Source organism: Bombina bombina, chromosome 1, assembly GCF_027579735.1.
Source record: "Bombina bombina isolate aBomBom1 chromosome 1, aBomBom1.pri, whole genome shotgun sequence".
NCBI classification, from domain to species: Eukaryota; Metazoa; Chordata; class Amphibia; order Anura; family Bombinatoridae; genus Bombina; species Bombina bombina.
Window position 1 is genome coordinate 1306440575 of NC_069499.1, and position 12375 is coordinate 1306452949.

A 12375-nucleotide genomic window follows, 5' to 3' on the forward strand; every position below is an offset into this window, starting at 1 on the left:
AAAGGTATGGAGATTGAACGCTTGATTCTTGGTCAAAGAGGTTTCTCTGACTCTGTGATTAATACTATGTTACAGGCTCGTAAATCTGTATCTAGAGAGATATATTATAGAGTCTGGAAGACTTATATTTCTTGGTGTCTTTCTCATCATTTTTCTTGGCATTCTTTTAGAATACCGAGAATTTTACAGTTTCTTCAGGATGGTTTAGATAAAGGTTTGTCCGCAAGTTCCTTGAAAGGACAAATCTCTGCTCTTTCTGTTCTTTTTCACAGAAAGATTGCTAATCTTCCTGATATTCATTGTTTTGTACAAGCTTTGGTTCGTATAAAACCTGTCATTAAGTCAATTTCTCCTCCTTGGAGTTTGAATTTGGTTCTGGGGGCTCTTCAAGCTCCTCCTTTTGAACCCATGCATTCATTGGACATTAAATTACTTTCTTGGAAAGTTTTGTTCCTTTTGGCGATCTCTTCTGCCAGAAGAGTGTCTGAATTATCTGCTCTTTCTTGTGAGTCTCCTTTTCTGATTTTTCATCAGGATAAGGCGGTGTTGCAAACTTCTTTTCAATTTTTACCTAAGGTTGTGAATTCCAACAACATTAGTAGAGAAATTGTGGTTCCTTCATTATGTCCTAATCCTAAGAATTCTAAGGAGAAATCGTTGCATTCTTTGGATGTTGTTAGAGCTTTGAAATATTATGTTGAAGCTACTAAGTCTTTCCGAAAGACTTCTAGTCTATTTATTATCTTTTCCGGTTCTAGAAAAGGCCAGAAAGCTTCTGCCATTTCTTTGGCATCTTGGTTGAAATCTTTAATTCATCATGCCTATGTCGAGTCGGGTAAAACTCCGCCTCAAAGGATTACAGCTCATTCTACTAGGTCAGTTTCTACTTCCTGGGCGTTTAGGAATGAAGCTTCGGTTGATCAGATTTGCAAAGCAGCAACTTGGTCCTCTTTGCATACTTTTACTAAATTCTACCATTTTGATGTGTTTTCTTCTTCTAAGCAGTTTTTGGTAGAAAAGTACTTCAGGCAGCGGTTTCAGTTTGAATCTTCTGCTTATGTTTTCATTAAACTTTATTTTGGGTGTGGATTATTTTCAGCAGGAATTGGCTGTCTTTATTTTATCCCTCCCTCTCTAGTGACTCTTGCGTGGAAAGATCCACATCTTGGGTAGTCATTATCCCATACGTCACTAGCTCATGGACTCTTGCTAATTACATGAAAGAAAACATAATTTATGTAAGAACTTACCTGATAAATTCATTTCTTTCATATTAGCAAGAGTCCATGAGGCCCACCCTTTTTGTGGTGGTTATGATTTTTTTGTATAAAGCACAATTATTCCAATTCCTTATTTTATATGCTTTCGCACTTTTTTCTTATCACCCCACTTCTTGGCTATTCGTTAAACTGATTTGTGGGTGTGGTGAGGGGTGTATTTATAGGCATTTTGAGGTTTGGGAAACTTTGCCCCTCCTGGTAGGAATGTATATCCCATACGTCACTAGCTCATGGACTCTTGCTAATATGAAAGAAATGAATTTATCAGGTAAGTTCTTACATAAATTATGTTTTCTTTTCACGAGGGGGCACGCATTTAAAAAGCATGTATGAGAGTCAAAATAAGAGCAGACCTACTGTGGCAGTCCAGGGGTTACATTTATCAGATCTCTGGCTGTGCAGGAGTTAGATTTGTTTATATTTCTGGAAGTGCAGCGGTTACATGTGTCATATCTCAAGGAGTATAGGGGTTACATTTATAAGATGTCTGGCAATGCCGCAGCAGTTACATTTACCAGATTTATGGCAGTGCAGGGGTTACATTTGTCATATCTCAGGAATGTCTCCCACATATGACACAGTCAGTGGACACTGTTTGCATGTGTAGCTCTACCAATGACCCTACTAATGATCAAATAAGCTTTTACGTGACAATAAGTTTGAGTGCCAAGCAGTACATTACTTGTACAGATATTATTAATGATATTTAATAGCACACACACAGTATATACGGTATGTATATACACACAAATTATATATATATATATATATATATATATATATATATACACATATACACACACACACATATATATATATATATATATATATACACACACACACTGTGACCTGCAGTGGGGAAACCAAGGAATTACCAATTTGCTTCTTTATCTGTGGCTGCCAGGATATAAAACACAATAGGGAAGGGATACTACTCTCACACACACATTGGTTATACGGCTGTGTTTTTACAAAATTACTTCTGCCTTCCCTCTCACTGACTGTTAGATTCTCCCAGCACTTCCTGCAGAGGTCTGATGATGTCATCATCTCACTGCAGCTCAGTAGTAAGTGGGCTAGCAGGAGGAGGGGCATTGCAAGCCCTAGGTTAACTGTGAGAGCGCCAGCAGGGAAATGCAACTTTATTTGTTATCTGGTTGTAAATAGAGGAGAGTAAAGAGATTAGCTGGGCCCTCCAGTGGCGGATCTCCAGGGTCCAGTGGCTGCAAATGGTTGATGCGACATTTGGGACCCTGGACTTTCCATCACTTTTAAAATGTAAAAAAAATTAAAAAATTTTAAATCACTTCTTTTGCCCTGGGAGGCACAGCATTCCATTTGAGGGGGCATTGCCCCCCAATGCCCCCCCTTAGAGCCGACTCTGCCACACACACAGGCAGACAGACCCACACAAACAGGCAGACAGACTCACACACACAAAGGCAGACATACACACACAGGAAGACATCCCCCCCCCCCCACACACACACAGGCAGACAGACCCACACACATAGGCAGACAGATCCACTCACACAGGCAGACAGACCCACACACAAAGGCAGACAGACCCACACACACAGGCAGACAAATCCACACACACAGGCAGACAGACCCCCACACACAGGCAGACAGACCCACTCATACAGGCAGACAGACCCACACACACAGGCAGACAGACCCAGTCACACAGGCATAAAGACCCACACACTCAGGCAGACAGACCCACACACACAGACAGACACACAAACACACAGACAGACCCACACAGACAGTCACACAGGCAGACAGAACCACACACAAAGGCAGACAGAACCACACACAAAGGCAGACAGACCCACACACAAAGGCAGACAGACCCACACACAGAGGCAGACAAACCACACACACAGAGGCAGACAGACCCACACACACAGATAGACAGACCCACACACACACACAGACAGACCCACCCACACACAGGCAAACAGACCCATACACACAGGCAGATAGAACCAGTCACACAGGCAGACAAACGCAGTCACACAGGCAGACAGACCCAGTCACACAGGCAGACAGACCCAGTCACACAGGTAGACAGACCCACACACATAGGCAGACAGATCCACTCACACAGGCAGACAAATCCACTAACACAGGCAGACAGACCCACACACACAGGCAGACAGACCCCCACACACAGGCAGACAGACCCCCACACACAGGCAGACAGACCCCCACACACAGGCAGACAGACCCACTCACACAGACAGACAGACCCACACACACAGGCAGACAAACCCACACACACAGGCAGACAGACCCAGTCACACAGGCATAAAGACCCACACACTCAGGTAGACAGACCCACACACACAGACAGACCCATACACAGGCAAACAGACCCATACACACAGGCAGATAGAACCAGTCACACAGGCAGACAAACCCAGTCACACAGGCAGACAGACCCAGTCACACAGGCAGAGATACCCAGTCACACAGGCAGACAGACCCAGTCACACAGGCAGACAGACCCACACACAGAGGCAGACAGACCCCCACACACAGAGGAAGACAGACCCACACACACAGACAGACCACACACACACAGGCAGAAAGACCCACACACACAGGCAGACAGACCCATACACACAGGCAGATAGAACCAGTCACACAGGCAGACAAACGCAGTCACACAGGCAGACAGACCCACACACACAGGCAGACAGACCCAGTCACACAGGCAGACAGACCCAGTAACACAGGCAGACAGACCCAGTCACACAGGCAGACAGACCCAGTCACACAGGTAGACAGACCCACACACACAGGCAGACATACACACACAGGCAGACATCCCCACACACACAGGCAGACAGACCCACACACATAGGCAGACAGATCCACTCACACAGGCAGACAGACCCACACACACAGGCAGACAGACCCACACACACAGGCAGACAGACCCCCACACACAGGCAGACAGACCCACTCCCACAGGCAGACAGACCCACACACACAGGCAGACAAACCCACACACACAGGCAAACAGACCCAGTCACACAGGCATAAAGACCCACACACTCAGGCAGACAGACCCACGCACACAGACAGACCCACACACAGGCAAACAGACCCATACACACAGGCAGATAGAACCAGTCACACAGGCAGACAAACCCAGTCACACAGACAGACAGACCCAGTCACACAGGCAGACAAACCCAGTCACACAGGCAGACAGACCCACACACAGAGGCAGACAGAACCCCACACACAGAGGCAGACAGACCCACACACACAGACAGACCACACACACACAGGCAGACAGACCCACACACACAGGCAGACAGACCCACACACAGGCAGACAGACCCCAGACAGACCAACACAAACAGGCAGACAGACCCACACACACAGGCAGACATACCCAGTCACACAGGCAGACAGACCCACACACACAGGCAGACAGACCCACACACACAGACAGACCCACACACACACACACACACACACACAGAGAGGCAGACACACACACACACACACACACACAGGCAGACAGACCCACCCACACACACACACAGAGGCAGACACACACACACACACACACACACACAGGCAGACAGACTCACACACACACAGGCAGACAGACCCACACACACACAGGCAGACAGACCCCCACACACACAGGCAGACATACCCACACAGGCAGACAGATCCACTCACACAGGCAGACAGACCCGCACACACAGGCAGACACATCCGCACACACAGGCAGACAGACCCACACACACACAGGCAGACAGACCCAGTCACAGAGGCAGACAAATCCACACACATAGGCAGACAGACCCACACACACAGGCAGACAGACCCAGTCACACAGGCAGACAGACCCACACACACAGGCAGACAGACCCAGTCACACAGGCAGACAGACCCAGTCACACAGGCAGACAACCCCACACACACACAGGCAGACAGACCTACACACACAGGCAGACAGACCCAGTCACACAGGCAGACAGACCCAGTCACACAGGCAGACAGATCCACACACACACAGGCAGACAGACCTACACACACACAGGCAGACAGATCCACACACACAGGCAGACAGACCTACACACACACAGGCAGACAGATCCACACACACACACACACAGGCAGACATACCTACACACACAGGCAGACAGATCCACACACACACAGGCAGACAGACCTACACACACAGGCAGACAGACCCACACACACAGGCAGACAGACCCACACACACAGGCAGACAGACCCACACACACACAGACAGACCCACACACACAGGCAGACATACCCACACAGACAGACCCACACAGACAGAGTGACCCCCACACACACACACAGACAGACCCACACACACACACACAGACAGACCCACACACACAGACTGAAAGACCCACACACACAGGCAGACAGACCCAAACAGACAGACCAACACACACAAGCAGACAGACCCACACAGGCAGACAGACCAACACACACAAGCAGACCTACTCGCACAGGCAGACAGACCCACACACACAGGCAGACAGACCCGCACACACAGGCAGACAGACCCAGTCACACAGGCAGACAAATCCACACACATAGGCAGACAGACCCACACACACAGGCAGACAGACCCAGTCACACAGGCAAACAGATCCACTCAAACAGGCAGACCCCCCCCACACACACACAGGCAAACAGATCCATACACACACACACACAGGCAGACAGACCCACACACACACACAGTCAGACCCACACACACAGGCAGACATACCCACACAGACAGACAGACCCACACAGACAGACTGACCCACACACACACACACAGACAGACCCACACACAGACAGACCCACACACACAGGCAGACAGACCCACACACACAGGCAGACAGACCCAGTCACACAGGCAGACAGACCCAGTCACACAGGTAGACAGACCCACACACACAGGCAGACATACACACACAGGCAGACATCCCCACACACACAGGCAGACAGACCCACACACACAGGCAGACAGATCCACTCACACAGGCAGACAGACCCACACACACAGGCAGACAGACCCATACACACAGGCAGACAGACCCACACACACAGGCAGACAGACCCACACACACAGGCAGACCCACACACAGGCAAACAGACCCATACACACAGACAGACAGACCCAGTCACACAGGCAGACAAACCCAGTCACACAGGCAGACAGACCCAGTCACACAGGCAGACAGACCTACACACAGAGGCAGACAGAACCCCACACACAGAGGCAGACAGACCCACACACACAGACAGACCACACACACACAGGCAGACAGACCCACACACAGGCAGACAGACCCCAGACAGACCCACACACACAGGCAGACAGACCCAAACACACAGGCAGACATACCCAGTCACACAGGCAGACAGACCCACACACACAGGCAGACAGACCCACACACACAGACAGACAGACCCACACACACACACACACACACACAGAGGCAGACACACACACACACACACACACAGGCAGACAGACCCACACACACACACAGGCAGACAGACCCACCCACACACACACACACACACACACAGAGGCAGACAGACCCACACACACACAGGCAGACAGACCCACACACACACAGGCAGACATACCCACACAGGCAGACAGATACACTCACACAGGCAGACAGACCCGCACACACAGGCAGACAGACCCGCACACACAGGCAGACAGACCCAGTCACACAGGCAGACAAATCCACACACATAGGCAGACAGACCCACACACACAGACAGACAGACCCAGTCACACAGGCAAACAGATCCACTCAAACAGGCAGACCCCCCCCACACACACACAGGCAAACAGATCCATACACACACACACACAGGCAGACAGACCCACACACACACACAGTCAGACCCACACACACAGGCAGACATACCCACACAGACAGACAGACCCACACAGACAGACTGACCCACACACACACACACACAGACAGACCCACACACAGACAGACCCACACACACAGGCAGACAGACCCACACACACAGGCAGACAGACCCAGTCACACAGGCAGACAGACCCAGTCACACAGGTAGACAGACCCACACACACAGGCAGACATACACACACAGGCAGACATCCCCACACACACAGGCAGACAGACCCACACACACAGGCAGACAGATCCACTCACACAGGCAGACAGACCCACACACACAGGCAGACAGACCCATACACACAGGCAGACAGACCCACACACACAGGCAGACAGACCCACACACACAGGCAGACCCACACACAGGCAAACAGACCCATACACACAGACAGACAGACCCAGTCACACAGGCAGACAAACCCAGTCACACAGGCAGACAGACCCAGTCACACAGGCAGACAGACCTACACACAGAGGCAGACAGAACCCCACACACAGAGGCAGACAGACCCACACACACAGACAGACCACACACACACAGGCAGACAGACCCACACACAGGCAGACAGACCCCAGACAGACCCACACACACAGGCAGACAGACCCAAACACACAGGCAGACATACCCAGTCACACAGGCAGACAGACCCACACACACAGGCAGACAGACCCACACACACAGACAGACAGACCCACACACACACACACACAGAGGCAGACACACACACACACACACAGGCAGACAGACCCACACACACACACAGGCAGACAGACCCACCCACACACACACACACACAGAGGCAGACACACACACACAAACACACAGGCAGACAGACCCACACACACACAGGCAGACAGACCCACACACACACAGGCAGACATACCCACACAGGCAGACAGATACACTCACACAGGCAGACAGACCCGCACACACAGGCAGACAGACCCGCACACACAGGCAGACAGACCCGCACACACAGGCAGACAGACCCACACACACAGGCAGACAGACCCAGTCACACAGGCAGACAAATCCACACACATAGGCAGACAGACCCACACACACAGGCAGACAGACCCAGTCACACAGGCAGACAAACCCACACCACAGGCAGACAGACTCAGTCACACAGGCAGACAACCCCACACACACACAGGCAGACAGATCCACACACACACAGGCAGACAGACCTACACACACAGGCAGACAGACCCACATAGGCAGACAGACAGATCCACTCACACAGGCAGATACCCCCACACACACAGGCAGACAGATCCACACACACACAGGCAGACAGACCCACACACACAGGCAGACAGACCCACACACACACACAGGCAGACAGACCTACACACACAGGCAGACAGACCCACACACACAGGCAGACAGACCCACACACACACAGGCAGACAGACCCACACACACAGGCAGACAGACCCACACACACAAACAGTCAGACCCACACACACAGACAGACCCACACACACAGGCAGACATACCCACATAGACAGACCCACACAGACAGACTGACCCCCCCCACACACACACACAGACAGACCCACACACACAGACTGACAGACCCACACACACAGGCAGACAGACCCAAACACACAGACAGACCCAAACAGACAGGCAGACAGACCAACACACACAAGCAGACAGACCCACACAGGCAGACAGACCAACACACACAAGCAGACCTACTCACACAGGCAGACAGACCTACTCACACAGGCAGACAGACCCACACACACAGGCAGACAGACCCACACACACAGGCAGACAGACCCAGTCACACAGGCAGACAAATCCACACACATAGGCAGACAGACCCACACACACAGGCAGACAGACCCAGTCACACAGGCAAACAGATCCACTCAAAAAGGCAGACCCCCCCCCCCCCCCCCACACACACACACACACACACAGGCAAACAGATCCATACACACACACAGGCAGATAGACCCACACACACACACAGTCAGACCCACACACACAGACAGACCCACACACACAGGCAGACATACCCACACAGACAGACAGACCCACACAGACAGACTGACCCACACACACACACAGTCAGACCCACACACACAGACAGACCCACACACACAGGCAGATGATACCCACACAGAAAGACAGACCCACAAAGACAGACCGACCCACACAGACAGACAGACCCACACACACAGACTGACAGACCCACACACACAGGCAGACAGACCCGCACACACAGGCAGACAGACCCAGTCACACAGGCAGACAAATCCACACACATAGGCAGACAGACCCACACACACAGGCAGACAGACCCAGTCACACAGGCAAACAGATCCACTCAAACAGGCAGACCCCCCCCACACACACACAGGCAAACAGATCCATACACACACACACACAGGCAGACAGACCCACACACACACACAGTCAGACCCACACACACAGGCAGACATACCCACACAGACAGACAGACCCACACAGACAGACTGACCCACACACACACACACAGACAGACCCACACACAGACAGACCCACACACACAGGCAGACAGACCCACACACACAGGCAGACAGACCCAGTCACACAGGCAGACAGACCCAGTCACACAGGTAGACAGACCCACACACACAGGCAGACATACACACACAGGCAGACATCCCCACACACACAGGCAGACAGACCCACACACACAGGCAGACAGATCCACTCACACAGGCAGACAGACCCACACACACAGGCAGACAGACCCATACACACAGGCAGACAGACCCACACACACAGGCAGACAGACCCACACACACAGGCAGACCCACACACAGGCAAACAGACCCATACACACAGACAGACAGACCCAGTCACACAGGCAGACAAACCCAGTCACACAGGCAGACAGACCCAGTCACACAGGCAGACAGACCTACACACAGAGGCAGACAGAACCCCACACACAGAGGCAGACAGACCCACACACACACACAGACAGACCACACACACACAGGCAGACAGACCCACACACAGGCAGACAGACCCCAGACAGACCCACACACACAGGCAGACAGACCCAAACACACAGGCAGACATACCCAGTCACACAGGCAGACAGACCCACACACACAGGCAGACAGACCCACACACACAGACAGACAGACCCACACACACACACACACACACACACACACACACACAGAGGCAGACACACACACACACACACAGGCAGACAGACCCACACACACACACAGGCAGACAGACCCACCCACACACACACACACACAGAGGCAGACACACACACACAAACACACAGGCAGACAGACCCACACACACACAGGCAGACAGACCCACACACACACAGGCAGACATACCCACACAGGCAGACAGATACACTCACACAGGCAGACAGACCCGCACACACAGGCAGACAGACCTGCACACACAGGCAGACAGACCCGCACACACAGGCAGACAGACCCACACAGACAGGCAGACAGACCCAGTCACACAGGCAGACAAATCCACACACATAGGCAGACAGACCCACACACACAGGCAGACAGACCCAGTCACACAGGCAGACAAACCCACACCACAGGCAGACAGACTCAGTCACACAGGCAGACAACCCCACACACACACAGGCAGACAGATCCACACACACACAGGCAGACAGACCTACACACACAGGCAGACAGACCCACATAGGCAGACAGACAGATCCACTCACACAGGCAGATACCCCCCCACACACAGGCAGACAGATCCACACACACACAGGCAGACAGACCCACACACACAGGCAGACAGACCCACACACACACACACAGGCAGACAGACCTACACACCCAGGCAGACAGACCCACACACACAGGCAGACAGACCCACACACACACAGGCAGACAGACCCACACACACAGGCAGACAGACCCACACACACAAACAGTCAGACCCACACACACAGACAGACCCACACACACAGGCAGACATACCCACATAGACAGACCCACACAGACAGACTGACCCCCCCCACACACACACACAGACAGACCCACACACAGACTGACAGACCCACACACACAGGCAGACAGACCCAAACACACAGACAGACCCAAACAGACAGGCAGACAGACCAACACACACAAGCAGACAGACCCACACAGGCAGACAGACCAACACACACAAGCAGACCTACTCACACAGGCAGACAGACCTACTCACACAGGCAGACAGACCCACACACACAGGCAGACAGACCCACACACACAGGCAGACAGACCCAGTCACACAGGCAGACAAATCCACACACATAGGCAGACAGACCCACACACACAGGCAGACAGACCCAGTCACACAGGCAAACAGATCCACTCAAAAAGGCAGACCCCCCCACCCCCCCCCCCTCCCCACACACACACAGGCAAACAGATCCATACACACACACACACACACACAGGCAGATAGACCCACACACACACACAGTCAGACCCACACACACAGACAGACCCACACACACAGGCAGACATACCCACACAGACAGACAGACCCACACAGACAGACTGACCCACACACACACACAGTCAGACCCACACACACAGACAGACCCACACACACAGGCAGACAGACCCACACAGACAGACAGACCCACACAGACAGACCGACCCACACAGACTGACAGACCCACACACACAGACTGACAGACCCACACACACAGGCAGACAGACCCAAACACACAGGCAGACAGACCCAAACACACAGGCAGACAGACCCACACACACAGGCAGACAGACCCACACACACAGGCAGACAGACCCGCACACACAGGCAGACAGACCCGCACACACAGGCAGACAGATCCACTCACACAGGCAGACAGATCCACTCACACAGGCAGACAGACCTGCACACATAGGCAGACAGACCCACACACACAGGCAGACAGACCCACACACAGGCAGACAGACCCATTCACACAGGCAGACAGACCCAGTCACACAGGCAGACAACCCCCCACACACACAGGCAGACAGATCCACACACACACAGGCAGACAGACCTACACACAGAGGCAGACAGACCCACACACACAGGCAGACAGACAGATCCACTCACACAGGCAGATACCCCACCACACTCAGGCAGACAGATCCAC